Below are 15,452 nucleotides of genomic sequence, written 5' to 3'. Positions count from 1 at the left end.
CTTTCGAACTGCTAGGTTGGCAGGAGCAGGGACCGAACAACAGGAGCTCACCCCGTTGCGGGGATTCGAACCGCCGACCTTCTGATCAGCAAGTCCTAGGCTCTGTGGTTTAACCCACAGCGCCACCCGTGCCCCTCTTTCCTCCTTTATTTGCTTTAAAACAAACAAACAAAAAACACCTTAGTATTAAGTAGCATCATCCAATCCAGAAGCAGACTTTAAAGCTATAACGCCTGCCACGCTATTAAACTGCCCCTTGTGTAGTGCAAAAGAAAACTGAATGTTCCCCATTTCTTTCAGCCCAAGGTGACCAACATACATCAGCTACTTTGATGCGAAAAGGAAGGCTGTAATATGTTTGCAGAGAATTTATGAGCTCAAAGGACTGTAAATTATCACAATCCTAGTGGGTTTCAGGCCCGTATTGCCCAATGTACAAAAAGGAAGAAGGTAAAATATAATGGGTCCCCATATTTTAAGCCTGTATACAACTAACATCTCACATAGCAAAAACTTTAATGTCATTTCCTATCTCAGTCAACAATCTGATACAACATTTTTTCCAAAACTTTCTGGGCACCTGTTACGGTTTTCAACATGTATCTGAATTTCTTAAAGCCTTTGTGCTTTTGCGGGTTGCTAAGTATTACAAAATAGCAAAATTAACGGTATTGTAAAGGGATATGCAAGGTACACCAAAGAGAAATAGCAACAACAGCCAGGAAGAATATGATTTTTTAAAAGACTTTCAAATTCTGCATGCCTACTCAAAGGTGAATCCCGCTGAGTTCAGTGGGACTTATTTCCTGTTGTGTCTGTAGGAACACAGCTTTTTAATCCTGAGAATGTTGCAAATAACACATCCCTTCCCTTTTCTGCATGCCTTTACTGATAGTTCTTCTTTCCTTCCAATAGCTAACTCAGACTGTAACAGGCGTGTAGTCAAAACAAGGCTGCTGAGAAACAAGAGTGAGGGGTCAGCATAGCTGCAGGAGGATAAGGTTTCCAAAGTTTGCTGGGGTAACAAAAAATATTAAAGGGGGGAAAAATAAAACAAAAACACCCTCTCCTGAAGTGGGCAGCATGTTCATTAATTACAATCTGAAAACATATGTTGGAGGGGAAATAAAATGGAATATTCTGAAACAGAGTGTGGTTGGTTGGCTGGCTGGCTGGGATACTAAACCAGAGTCTCCCACACTGCACCATTCCTAAAATAAAAAAAAACCCTGTGCTTTAGCCTAGTAGTTATTTCCCCAAGCCACACAACAAGCTGTGAGTTAACTGCTGTTTTTCAGAGAGAGAGAGAGAGAGAGAGAGAGCGCACAAGCTAAGAGGAAAAGCAAGCCGATTTCCCGTCGCAAGCGCAAGTCCCATCTGAAACATGCTTCAGTACGTTTCAAGCTTCATAACATAATGCTGCCTCAGACATACGAGCAAAACACTCTATTAACAGTTTTGCGAAATGGAGTGCTGAGCTAGGCTGCGATCTACACTTACTCATTTACTTGTATTTCTAAACATTTCAAATTCAAGTGCTCAGGTCCAGACCTTTCTGGTCTCTGAGACAGCAAAAAGTTCTGAAGCATGAAATGACTTGGTTGCAAGGCTGCAATTTTTGCTGAAATGTCATTTATTCTTACATGGTACAAAAACCTACAAGCTATTGATTTATTTGGTGTCCTCTTTAAGAAAATTTTAGCTTGAACGGCATGTTTAATGGGTTCATATTTTGTTTCGCATTTCGGCTGCCCCATATTTCTTCAGCCGCACGGCAGCTCACGGTGACTGCATAGCTCTGGCAAACAGAATCATTTCAACAGTTACTGTCAGGATGTGTGTATTCCCTACTCCCCCCCCCCATAAAAGTTGCTCATCTTAGCAAAATGACTTCTGCTTCCTTAAACCATCTTTAGCCATTTCCCCCAAGTAGGAGCCTCTAAATTCTTCCTGCAAATTGTTTTCTTTCAAAGACAAAATTCAGTAGTGAATCCATCCATGTCCCCTACTACAGGCTTCCTCACCCTTGGCCCTCCAGATGTTTTTGGCCTACAACTCTAGCTAGCAGGACTAGTGGCCAGGGATGCTGGAAATTGTAGTCTCAAAACATCTGGGGGGCCGAGGTTGAGAAAGCCTGCCCTACTGCATAGCTCAGAGGTGGGGGAGAATCCTTTTTAGCCCAATGGTGATCACATTGCCTCCTGGCAACTTTCTGAGGGGCATATGCCAGTGGTAAAGGTAAAGGTACCCCTGACCATTAGTTCCAGTCACGGACGACTCTGGGGTTGCGGCGCTCATCTCTCTCTATAGGTCGAGGGAGCTGGTGTTTGTCCGCAGACAGCTTCCGAGTCATGTGGCCAGCATGACTAAGCCGCTTCTGGTGAACCAGAGCAGCGCAAGGAAATGACCTATTTATTTACTTGCACTTGACGTGTTTTTTTGAACTGGTAGGTGGGCTGGAGCTGGGACCGAGCAGCGGGAGCTCACCCTTTCACAGGGATTCGAACCGCCAACCTTCTGATTGGCAAGCCCTAGGCTCTGTGGTTTAGACCACAGCGCCACCCGTGTCCCATATGCCAGTGGTAGCCAAATCCAAATCCTAAGGTGGGCAAAAAACTGAATTTTATATTTTTACAGTAGGCTATTTTCTACACACCATCTAGGCCAGTTTTTGCCCCAAACTTTGGTCTCCAGCTGTTTTGAACTGCAGTTCCCATAATACCTGACCACCTATCTTGCTAGCTAGGGATGATGGGCATTATAGTCCAAAACAAGAAGAGACCCAAGTTTAGGAAACACTGGCCCATATGGTATGTAGAAATGAATACAAAATTCATTTTTCTGCTCACCTTTGGATTTGACTACCAAGCAGGCCTTGAGTGCCTTCAGATAATATGCTGAGGCTGACATGTTGGTGACTTGGCAGCCTCTGTGTTTCAACTACCACATTGCAATGCCCTCTGATAAGGGTGGTGGTACCCTCCTTCTCCACCCACTCCTTGATCATCACTCAACAATGAAATTATTATTATTATTATTATTATTATTATTATTTATTACTTATACCCTGCCCATCTGGCCAGGCCTCGCCAGACACTCTGGACGGCTCCCAACAGAATATTAAAAACACAATAAGACACCAAACATTAAAAAATTCCCTAAACAGGGCTGCCTTCAGATGTCTTCTAAAAGTCAGATAGTTGTTTATTTCCTTGACATCTGATGGGAGGGCATTCCCCAGGGCAGGTACCACTACCGAGAAGGCCCTCTGCCTGGTTCCCTGTAGCCTCACTTCTCACAGTGAAGGAACCACCAGAAGGCCCTCGGAGCTGGACCTTAGTGTCCAGGCTGAATGATAGGGGTGGAGATGCTCCTTCAGGTATACCTTCAAAACGTAAGTCTCTTTAATTCCAACAAATCACTTTTCAAGATGCCACTGACTTTACCAGCTACATGCATCAACTTATTGAATAAAGTGCTTTAGAATTATGTTGTTTTTTTCTGGAGGCAAAGTGATGCAAGGCATTCAGGGATGTAAAGCAGCAAAGGTCTAATCGATAGGACACTTTTGTTGCTGACAACCATTGTGAAAAAATGATCGGTGCTAGTTCTCTTTTACCAGAGAAAGCAAATAACCTGAGTGGCATGCTTCCTCAATGCATTCCAAGTATTTATGGGTTACTTAGAAAGAGAGAAAGAATCCATAAACAAGGCCAGAACAAAAAATAAAATAAAATGCAATTTTATTGATATCCATCTGATTTATGTTTACAGCATGTGCTGATAATAACCCCATTTGTCAGAGAAACCATCATGAATACTAAGTTGGAGTTACTGAGTCAAAACCCAAACAACTGTGTTTTCACACCCTGCATTTTCATAGAGAGACCTTCTTGGAAGAAGAAATTTCACCATGACACTTTAGCCCAGAAGTTTTGGTATATATTTTCCTGTGTGCATGGAAGTTTGTCTAGTGTCAAGGAAGCTTCACGTAGACCTTTCTCACTGTTTGCTTACTAAGATCTAAGCTTAAAAGAAATATTTTTGTTTTTTGCCAGGAAGATCAATGACACTAGTTCTTTCTGAAAATACAAAGTGGGACCAGGTTTATGCATAAGCTCAGGAAAAAGTAGCTCTAAATCAAGTCTTGAAGTCAGGGCTGTCTTACGCATATGTGGTGCCGGGGTGCAAAGATCCACCTGGCACCCCCCTCCCAGGTTGCCCAGTCCTAGGTGCACAGGAGGGTGGAGCTGGCTGGCTGCCTCAGCATCTCGCTGGCTCGGTCGCTCCTGAACTCATGGCGCAGAGCTGCCCGCAGCAGAAGAGCTCACCGTGGCGCTCCGACCAATGGGCAGGCTCTTCCTCAGATTCAAATCTCGGGCCCCGGACTCTCGGCCTGGCGCTCCTGAGAGCCCGGCACCCGGGTGCCTCACACCCCTGGCACCTATGGGTAAGACGGCCCTGCTTGAAGTTACAGAGACGTTGGCAAATCCAACCACCTATGTGGTCATATTTAGTTCTCCATTTACTGTGCAAGCCAAATCCTCGATCTACTGTGCTATTGGTCATAGGTTACGATGCGCCTGCCTCTGCACCTTGAAGCCCGTGATGGCTAAAATACACTCTACTAGCACAAAACGCATTCAACAGGCAGAAGTCTATCCATGTGCACAGGGCTGCCATCAGATGGGCAGAAGAGATAGGGTTTAGAGGAGGTCTAAGGCTAGCAGTTGTCTAAAACCACAGAGCCTAGGGCTTGCCGATCAGAAGGTCTGCAGTTCGAATCCCCGTGACAGGGTGAGCTACCATTGTTCGGTCCCAGCTCCCAGCCTAGCAGTTTGAAAGCATGTCAAAGTGCAAGTAGATAAATAGGTACTGCTCCAGCAGGAAGGTAAATGGCATTTCCGTGTGCTGCTCTGGTTTTGGCAGAAGCGGCTTAGTCATGGTGGCCACATGACCCGGAAAAACTGTCTGCGGACAAACGCCAGCTCCCTCGGCCAGTACAGCGAGATGAGCGCCGCAACCCCAGAGTTGTTCGTGACTGGACTTAACTGTCAGGGGTTCTTCACCTTTACCTAAGGCTAGCAGGGGGCACACTCTCTTAGTTTCACTAAGAGTAATTCAGACATTTTTGAAGGAAGAGCACAAAACACAGACATAGCCCAAATGCCCTTTCTCCACGTCCAGATTATGTCATTCCCAAGTGTGATGCCTTTACAGAATAAAACACAATTGGCTGTTATTTGTATGTTTTACTTGGAAGTAATGCCCTTGAAATAAATGAGGGTTCTTTTCTGTCCTACTGAGAAAAGATTGTGATATTGCATTCCCAGCACCCCCTTTCTGGTTTCCCTTGTCCTCCATGGTCTTTGACACCAGAATATGTGTTTTTGAGGTCTCACCCTATTCCTGTAACTGTGACTGTTCTCAACACTGACTTTTAATTTTTCTCCAGTCCAAGGTACAAGAATAAGGATGTACAAATTAGGACCTTTTCTTTTCTGAACAATTCCACATATTCTATGATCCACTACTGAGCCAAGTCCTAAATTGAAACATCAACATTCCATACAGGACTGCTAGAAAACCTCTCCCCTCCCCGAAGCCCAAGGATACAAACAAGTCAATTTTCAGGAATTGCTAGCATCTGTATGTTCCAACTGATCTCATCAAGAATTTCTAATTCACAGAGGTTATGAAAATCACGCATCTTCAATTAAATTGACAAGGTAAACATTTCAGAGTGACACAGAGCACATTCTCTGAGTGAACTCCTTGTTGTTATGGTGCTTCGACTGAGAGAAATGGAATAAGTGTGCGATATGCCTTTCTTCCTACCAAATGGTACAATGCCTCCCCCCCTACCCAACAACAAAAATGCACCAAACTCAGTTTTGGAATCTAGCTAGAAGAATGTTTGTTTTATAATGTTAGGATATGAAGAGGCATTTATTTCATTTCCGCATTTTGATACAATCCATACTTGTTGTTTCAGGGCAATATGTCTCGGAGGCTCCAAAAATGCGCAACAGAAAGAAAGACAGCCACCTGGCTGATCTGAATTTTCCTTTTGAATCAGGTTCTACAATGTTGGAGTAATATTCAACTTCTGTCCATTTCCCCAAGCAGAAAGAAAGGACTACAATCTGTGCAAAGTGGGACTTAATTAAAGAGAAGAGCAAAACCACAAAGCCACCACTACTGCCCCTGTCAACTGAAGTTTTGAAAATGGGAGTTTTGGAGTGCCCTGTTGCACTTGATCTTTTGCCAGCAGTGCAGCTTGCAGAGATGGTACAAGAGCAGGAGCTTCATGCTACCCTATTTCAGACCTACTGTGGTTTAAAAAGAGTCTGGACTACAAGTAATGATGAACTCAGAAATGGTCATTCTGAAGCCCCCACGGGCAAATTGGAGTAATGGAAGTGTGCGGAAAGCATTTGTGCAAGAAGGCCTCTCCTCCTTCTGGAGGGGAGGTACTGTGAGCAGGAGACGATTCCCGCGTCATGCAGGGCTCGGGTGGCAGTTAGGCATTGCAATGTGTTGTTGGTGTTTGGAAGGGCAAGGTGTGACCATCGCCTACCCCTTCAATTTTGGGTATTCTGTTAAAGGAATCTGGCGGTCGTGGATCCTGTCCGATGCCTGTGCGGCTGGGGGCCATGGCACGACCTTCGGTGACATCAGGGGAGAGCTTATAGTTGTATTGGCATCAACAGGCTCCCCCGACTGGTGGTTAACCCCTCTTCAGACTTACCCCTCTTTGAGTGGGTGGAGTCAAATCTTCCGTGGTCCAATGCCTAAGCCAATACCTTCTCACATGCTGTAATCAATAAAATTGTGGCCTTTTCTTGCCCATTAACCTTATATACCATGTCCACGTGTCTTTATTCCCCAAGCGGGGATCGGGTCCTCCAATCACAAGCTCTGGATGTAATCCAAGAGTGCATAAACCATTTCTCCCATTTTGGTCTGCTTCCTGAACTCGGCAGTATCTCAAAACTTTTCCAGCCCAGAATATATTTGGGAGAAGGTGAGAAATGGAGTTTGCAGCATTTTCGTCCTCTCTATGCCCTCTCAGAGGTTGGGCTACCTCAGACCTCCAGGACTGACATGAATTTTCCATTATGAGCATCTTGCAGACAGTGTTGCAACATTTACTTTGATGGCCATTTTCTATTGATGTGCCAGAATACCTCCTCAGATAAAAGTTCTCATACCCAAGGCTCCCTAGAAGAAATGCCAAGCCTATTTTACAGTTGCATACTCAAACTTTAGACCTTTCCTACCCAGCTGTAAATGCCGGGCACGTTCTCCATCCTGTTCTTCTTGCGTTTTGTTTTCTATTTTGGCACACTGACATATTCCATTTTGTCATGGGCTTCTGCTCATAATTTCTTATTAAAAGCAGTGCAAAAATGAGTACATATTTGAAAATACCAAGTGCCTAGTTAATGCCCTGCAAAATTTCCACTCACAAATCTGCATCACCAGCTGGACTTCTGAAGCAGGGCCAGGGGCTGAGTCAAGGGTTGCCATTATTGGTCGGCATCCAAGACCCATTCCTCTACGGGTGTGTGTGTGTGTCCATTGGCAATCCCTGAACCCTGCAGGCCTGTTGTTCATTTTCCTTCTTATTGCTGCCTCTTTGCCTGCCCTCCTAAGTGAATGTGAAAGTGCAAGAGAAAGAGAAAGAAAAAGGCAGAGCTGTTGCTACTGCTGCTCATCTCTCTCCCTGGACAGTGAGTCTCACTGGGCCTGGAGGGAGAGGAAAGGCTATTGAGCAGTAGTGGAAGAAGGAGATGATGGAGCCACTGACAAAGACCTCCTGAAACCTGGAGTTGGTTTAATCTTTCTTTGGATGGGGGGTGGGGAATGAACATAGCTGGAGAGGGGACCCCCCATTCTGAACTATCATGGAGAACCAGTGTGGTGTAGTGGTTAAGAGTGATAGACTCGTAATCTGGGGAACCGGGTTCGCGTCTCTGCTCTTCCACATGCAGCTGCTTGGTGAGCTTGGGCTAGTCACACTTCTCTGAAGCCTCTCGGCCCCACTCACCCCACAGAGTGTTTGTTGTGGGGGAGGAAGGGAAAGGAGAATGTTAGCCGCTTTGAGACTCCTCCAGGTAGTGATAAAGCGGGATATCAAATCCAAACTACTACTACTACTACTACTACTACTACTATTCTTCTTCTTCTTCTTCTTCTTCTTCTTCTTCTTCTTCTTCTTCTTCTTCTTCTTCTTGGATAGGGATAGCATGAGGATACAGAAATCAGTAAGAAACACTACCCACTGCCAGGAGGTCCTACACATGAGTAGGAATCCGGTAGAGACACATGCCTGACTGGCATGTTCTCTCCCTCCTGGTCGGTCAGGAGATTTAAAAGCTTTCTCCAGCCCGAACATCACAGCGACTGATACCAAGAGGCAACAGCACACTTCAGAATCAGCAGAGTACAGACAGTCAGCATACAGTCTCAGTAGCGCAGCTTTATGGCTAAACTATGTTTATTTACATTTACACACGTGGAGCATCGTAATTGAGCTCCTTCCTCTTCAGCATCAGACAGCAAAGAGAGAAAGAACAAAAGGACAAATGTCCTATATCATGGAAACAGAGTAATAAAAACATCCTGTCTCCGTCACTTCCTACAATGCGGAATGAAAGCATACACCGTCATGTGATAAAAACAATCCCATGACTGCAACATGGGGAATGAATCCTAACATCCACATCCTTAAAGCTACAACAATTCACTTTCCATTTCTCTCTAATTCCAGACTGAGCTGGTCCAGGATCCATTGGATCCCAAGCTCATCTCACTGCCATAGTGCAACAGCATCAGGCCTGATCTGGGGCTGGCATAAGTTGCAGGTGTGGTGGTTTTCCTTCTCCTCTGCAAATCCCTGCTGGCGGTGGGTGGGAGATACAATTGTGCTATGTGTAACTCTCTCCTCGCTGCTCTGAGTCCAACTTTCTGAGAATTGAATTTTTAAAAACATGCTTGCTCTCATGCTTACTCACTTGCTTTTTAATTTGCTCCCTCTCTTTTATTTCAGTCTGCTCACACGAATAGCCTCTGGTAGTCTAGAGAATATGTCACAAGACAGAATACATCACAGTTACTTTCACAACCTTGATCAACAAAGGGCATTGGTTCTCTTAATAACGGTGTAGTTTATTGGCTTTTCATCCATTAAGTATGACTTCTCCACGCCCCTCCTTTTTTTCCACAGGGGTCTACAATATTCAGGTGATCTTGCTGTCCAAGCTCAAAACCGTAGTCACCCCAATCCCCTCCCTTCCATCCAAGTTCTTCCTCAGTAGATTGTGGAAAAGGTATTGGGGTGCCTTCAGTATAAACCAGCAGGGCTCTTCTTATAAGGCCACACCTGTGGGTGAGTCTGCCATTATAATGGAAAATCAGCAGGGAGGGCAGGAGGCAGGGGGAGAAAGTGGATTCTGTGGCTTATGAATAAAAGAAAATGATTCAGTGGACTGATTTGAAAGTTGAGAGGGTAGGAGAGGCAAGTCTGAGGATAGCCCATTCCAAATTAGGGGAAGAAGGAGAAGAAACGACTTAATTTGTTTGCCAACTGGTAGCTTCCATTAGTGGGCATGCTGCTACATGAAGAAATGGTTGTCTGTCTCTTTAGCATCTCATCTGGTCATCTCATCAGGCGTGCATTTTGACCAAACATTTACACAAAACCAGAAATCCAGGGAACCAGAGGACTGTTTAATAACAAACAAAACAAAACAAAACAAAACAAAGAACCCTTGCCATTTGGGAAAATGCTACAGTTTACCACCTACATCACAGGAACTGTGGCTAGTCATTACCAAGTGGTCAGCTTGTGTTCACCTCTTGTTATGATGTTGTTTTTGCATGCCTTTTAAACAAGGCTCTTGACTTGTAATGTTAGATGGTTAGATTCTGGGTTGCATGGGGCATCATCTCCACTGAATAGAGGTAAAGTAAAGGGTAAAGGGACCCTGACCATTAGGTCCAGTCGTGGCCAACTCTGGGGTTGTGACGCTCATCTCGCTTTATTGGCCGAGGGAGCCTGTGTACAGCTTCCGGGTCATGTGGCCAGCATGACTAAGCCGCTTCTGGCGAACCAGAGCAGTGCACGGAAACGCCGTTTACCTTCCCGCCAGAGCGGTAGCTATTTATCTACTTGCACTTTGACGTGCTTTTGAACTGCTAGGTTGGCAGGAGCAGGGACCGAGCAACAGGAGCTCACCCCGTTGCGGGGATTCGAACTGCCGACCTTCTGATCGGCAAGTCCTAGGCTCTGTGGTTTAACCCACAGCGCCATCCACATCCCTGAATAGAGGTAGGAAGCAGAAAAACAAGAACCTCTTAACTTTAGATGCAGTATAAACCAAAAGAGCCAAGGATTAGCAGTAAGCACTTGTTTTACCTGACGGTAAGAATGATGATTGTCGATGCTACATTAAACAAGTTGTGTTGCTATTTCCCCGAGTTTCTGCTCAGTATGGACAACCAGAAAAGCTGCATCAGCCAAACTAACTCTAGAGTAAGCTGTTCAGTCTGAGTTTATTTTTTTTTCTCCTTTTTTTTTTACCTTCAGGCATGACAGATTAAAGAGTTTATCTATAGACATGGGAAGCATATTTCTCCCTTCGTTTCTTTTTCCTTTTTTCTTTCTTTTGCCAGAAGAGTAGCTTTAAGAATAGAATAGAATTGCCGGGGGTGGGAGAAAGAGAGAGAGGGACAGTGAAATTGAAAAAGGCGTGTGCATTCACATAATAACCTTTGGCTGGTTGTTTGTTGCTGCAGCAAACAGAACTCAGCAAACCACCAATTGCACGTTGATATTTCCTGCACCGTTCGCAAAGAGCAAGAGATAGAAAACCACACTGAAAATAAAGTTATATTCTTTCTCTTTTCATCATAGGAATGGGAAGATAATGATATGAAGAGTTAATGTGGCTGACACAAACAGAAGCACAGCACACCCTTCTCCCTCTCCTCCTTCCCTGACACGAGTCAAAGAATTCCTTTACTTATTCTGTGCAACCCATGATACCTTTCCTGGGATGCTGCAACTAAAACAGCTGACATTTGGGTGAGTGTGTGCATACATTTAAAATAGTAGATCTGCGTGCTGAAGACCATATTCCTTATCTCCAGCAAATGTCAACGGAATTAATAGTGTGTTGTTTGCTTATTTATATTTTAATGTGAGATTAAGCAGGTTAGTGCACGGGAAATAGATTTGAAGAAGTTTTTTTGTGTGTGTGTGGTGTGTTTTCATATCATGACTGCATCACTGGATGTTTATTGTTTGGTTAGTACCTTCCCATCTGGTGCAACACCAGTAATTTGGGAAAGACCTATGCCGTGATATTTTTCCAGAAAAAGAGGTGCCCGAACACCTCCCTCGTTCCCTCAGCACCTACCTGAGAGGTGCAGGAACTGAGTTCCGGTGAGTTCTGGCTGAAAAAAAGGCCTGGACCTCTGTGACTGGACTCTGCTTATGCTTATGCTATATTCACTGATTTGTCAAAGCTAACGTCATGGGGAAACAGTGCCCTTAGTCCTTATAATGTGTGTGAGAACTACTCGAAGCAAAGAGAACATGTCTGCAGCCCAAACCATGTCGATTCAGAAGTACTTTTTCCTACAAAAGTGGAGTTATGACTAAAGCCTATGATGCTATGATTCCATGAGGGTATTCAGGTGATATTATTATTATTATTATTATTAGTAGTAGTAGTAGTAATATTAATAACCCATTCATAATATGATTATGCTATTATGCAGAAATGTTCTTCCTACTAATAGTTAACACTTTTTATTTTATGTTTAAATCTACCAGTAAATCACCATGTGATGAAAGTTTCAGATTATCAGTAGAATTAGGAACCATTACCTGAACATTACAGTTGTCTGAATGTTCCTGGGCCGTGTGAGGAACATGGGTGCGTGAAGTTGCCTTCTACTGACACAGAGGTACATCTAGATAATATTTTAATGGTCTGACTGGCCATGATGACCCAGGGTCTCAAGCCAGCATATTTTCAGCCCTATCTAAAATATTTTTTTGCTGAAGGTCTTTATACATCCAAAGCATTTGCTATGGCACTGAACTATGGTCCTGCCACTGGCTTCCTACATTGGTTATGAACTGTTGTCTTCACTGGTGACTAGAAGTCAAAGATTACTTAAACTTATGAACAACAAAGCATTTGTAACATAGAATAATAGAATCTTAGAGTTGGAAGGGCCCCAAGGGTATCTAGTCCAGCCCCTGCAGTGCAGGAATCTCAGCTAAAGCATCCACAAGAGATGGCCATCCAACCTCTACTTAAAAACCTCCAAGGAAGGAGAGTCCACTACGTCTCGTGGGAATCTGTTCCACTGCTGAACATCTCTTACCGTCAGAAAGTTTTTCCGAATGTTTAGTCGGAATCTCTTTTCTTGCAACTTGAAGCCATTGGTTTGAGTCCTACCCTCCTCCAGAGCAGGAGAAAACAAGCACACTCCCTTCTCCATGTGACAACCCTTGAGATATTTGAAGATGGCTATCCTATCTCCCTCTCACACTCCTCGTTTTCAGGCTAAACAAACTCAGCTCCCTCAAGTGCTCTTCATAAGACTTAGTTTCCAGACCATTGATCATCTTGGTTGCCCTCCTCTGCACACGTTCCAGCTTGTCAAAATCCTTCTTAAATTGTGGTGCCCGGAACTGGACACAGTATTCCAAGCGTGGTCAGACTAAGGCAGAATAAGGTAAAGGTAAAGGGACCCTGACCATTAGGTCTAGTCGTGGCCGACTCTGGGGTTGTGGCGCTCATCTCACTTTATTGGCCGAGGGAGCCGGTGTACAGCTTCCGGGTCATGTGGCCAGCATGACTAAGCTGCTTCTGGCAAACCAGAGCAGTGCACAGAAACATTGTTTACCTTCCTGCTGGAGCTATTTATCTACTTGCAATTTGACATGCTTTCAAACTGCTAGGTTGGCAGGAGCAGGGACTGAGCAATGGGAGCTCACCCCGTCATGGGGATTCAAACCATCGACCTTCTGATTGGCAAGTCCTAGGCTCTGTGGTTTAACCCACAGCACCATGGAGTGCCCTAGGCTCTGTGGTTTAACCCACAGCGCCATAGAGTGGTACTATTACTTCCCTTGATCTGGACACTATACTTGCATGATCAGTTGCAGGATGAAGCGGACGGTAGGGTACTCAGATGTACCTGATGAAGTGGATTCTAGTCCACAGAAGTTTATGTAGTTCATATGTAACAGACTGGCATGGCTCCCCCTTCGGGAATTCCCAAGTAAGACACACAAATTGCAGAATTGTTACCAGGACAGTTTATTAGTTTAACTCTGGCTTGTGAAGTCTGATATATGTCACGTGTTTCTAAATAGCAGTCAGCAAATTAGAAGGCTGTTGTGAAGTAACCCAATAATCCATCCAACCAGCAAAAGTAATTTAACTAAGATGGAGTGAGGGCTTGCTACGGAACAATCTATCACTAATGACTGGAACAGGTGCACAAAGTGTCTTAATAAATCAGTAACCTGAAAAGCACATAAATTACTTTGAAGGTTAATGTATTTTCCTCCTTGTTTCCCAAACATCTTGGAGGTATTTTCATGAATATTTCAGACACTGCACAGAAAACCTCTGCGGAATATGCTTGAGGTGCTACATAAAGGAAGAAATAGAAATGATGATACTTTCCTAAGTGAGGATCATTATGGACCATTGCCTTGCAGATCTTCCTAGTAGTGAAACCTAGTGAACTATAAACTTTAAAGAAGACTGTTGGATTCACATTATTAACTTCGCTTAAAATCGGATTTTTCAGATCCTTTCAATTGGTAGTCTAGAAATATTTTTAAAAATGATAATCTGCTGAAGTTTAAATGAGGTTCAGCTGAGTACCTTTCTCCCACTCCCCAGTGCAGGAACCAGAATATTCTGAGATTGTCTGCATTCACATGTCTGAATGTTAACATGGGGGGGGGGAATGACATCCCTTTCAACATATATATTTACCACTTTCTCAGTCCACTGCATACATCTGATCAAGTACAGTGGTACCTTGGGTTACATACGCTTCAGGTTACATACGTTTCAGGTTACAGACTCCGCTAAACCAGAAATAGTGCTTCAGGTTAAGAACTTTGCTTCAGGATAAGAACAGAAATCATGCTCCTGCGGCGCAGCGGCAGCAGGAGGTCCCATTAGCTAAAGTGGTGCTTCAGGTTAAGAACAATTTCAGGTTAAGAACGGACCTCCGGAACGAATTAAGTACTTAACCCGAGGTACCACTGTAGGCTGTTTACTGAAAAATACAACATAACTTACTTAGTCTCTTAGGAGCTGCCTGGGCAAAAATGGACAACCTTGGGATCTGTGTAAGGATGTCCCATATGATGAGCTGCAGAACAGTACACAGGAACATCTGCTTGTGCAATATCATATTTCCAGGATCTGGCCTGGCCCCATCCATCCCAACTGTCCATTGAGAGCCAGTGTGGTATGGTGGTTAGATTGTTACATTCTATGTGACATTATAATTAGAGTGAACATTTTCATAGGGGCTTGCTGCATTGATGAATAATTTAAACTTATGTCTTCCATATTGAACCTACAGCAGCATTATACGCTATGTGGTAAGCCCAAAATTGTATTGAGGTTTAAATGGAAAAGTGGAGAATTATAGGTTTTTAGCTTAATAAAAGCCTCTTTTTTGTATTTTTAAGAAGATCTAAGTTCACACACAAGCAGGAGCTCTCCAAATAGATGCCACTGAAGAAGACGGAGTCAAAACACATTTGACAAGCCATTTGGAATGCAGTTTTTGTAATCAATGTGTTTCAAGACTTTGGACACAAACAACTTTGTTCATGTGAGATAATACACCATGTGTTGCATGTAAATGTTGGAACGCCACACAAGATTATTCAGCTATTATTGCAGGGGTCAGCAAACTTTTTCAGCAGAATGCCGGTTCACTGTCCCTCAGACCTTGGGGGGGGGCGGACTATATTTTTTGGGGGGGGAATGAAAATTCCTATGCCCCACAGATAACCCAGAGATGCATTTTAAATAGAATCATAGAATCATAGAATCATAGAATCATAGAATCATAGAATCATAGAGTTGGAAGAGACCACAAGGGCCATCGAGTCCAACCCCCTGCCAAGCAGGAAACACCATCAGAGCACTCCTGACATATGGTTGTCAAGCCTCTGCTTAAAGACCTCCAAAGAAGGAGACTCCACCACACGGAAACCTACGGAAACCTTGTTACGACTTTTACTTCCTCTAGATAGTCAAGTTTGACCGTCTTCTCGTAAGCACATATTCCACTCGTAAAAACATGCTGATTCCTGGACTGTCTGTGGGCTGGATTTAGAAGGCGCTTGGGCCAGATCCAGCCCCCAGGCCTTAGTTTGCCTACCCATG

The 15,452-nt window shown here is 44.0% G+C and overlaps 1 long non-coding RNA gene across 2 annotated transcripts; it reads right to left on the bottom strand.

Moving 5' to 3' along the window:
• Positions 1–9,580: 9,580 nt before the first annotated feature.
• On the bottom strand, positions 9,581–14,072 carry LOC307212767. Of its 2 annotated transcripts, none has more exons than XR_013837195.1 (2): positions 14,037–14,072; positions 9,581–9,731 (listed from the first exon to the last, which is right to left on the bottom strand). It is a non-coding gene; the product is annotated as an uncharacterized lncRNA (long non-coding RNA). The 2 variants fall into 2 exon arrangements; XR_013837196.1 differs by having other exon boundaries at positions 13,923–14,045.
• Positions 14,073–15,452: the final 1,380 nt, after the last annotated feature.

This window comes from Podarcis cretensis (assembly GCF_951804945.1).
Source record: "Podarcis cretensis genome assembly, chromosome: 3".
Lineage (NCBI taxonomy): Eukaryota > Metazoa > Chordata > Lepidosauria > Squamata > Lacertidae > Podarcis > Podarcis cretensis.
The sequence above is the reverse complement of the archived record's forward strand: the minus strand, read 5'-3'. Positions and strand labels throughout refer to the sequence as shown.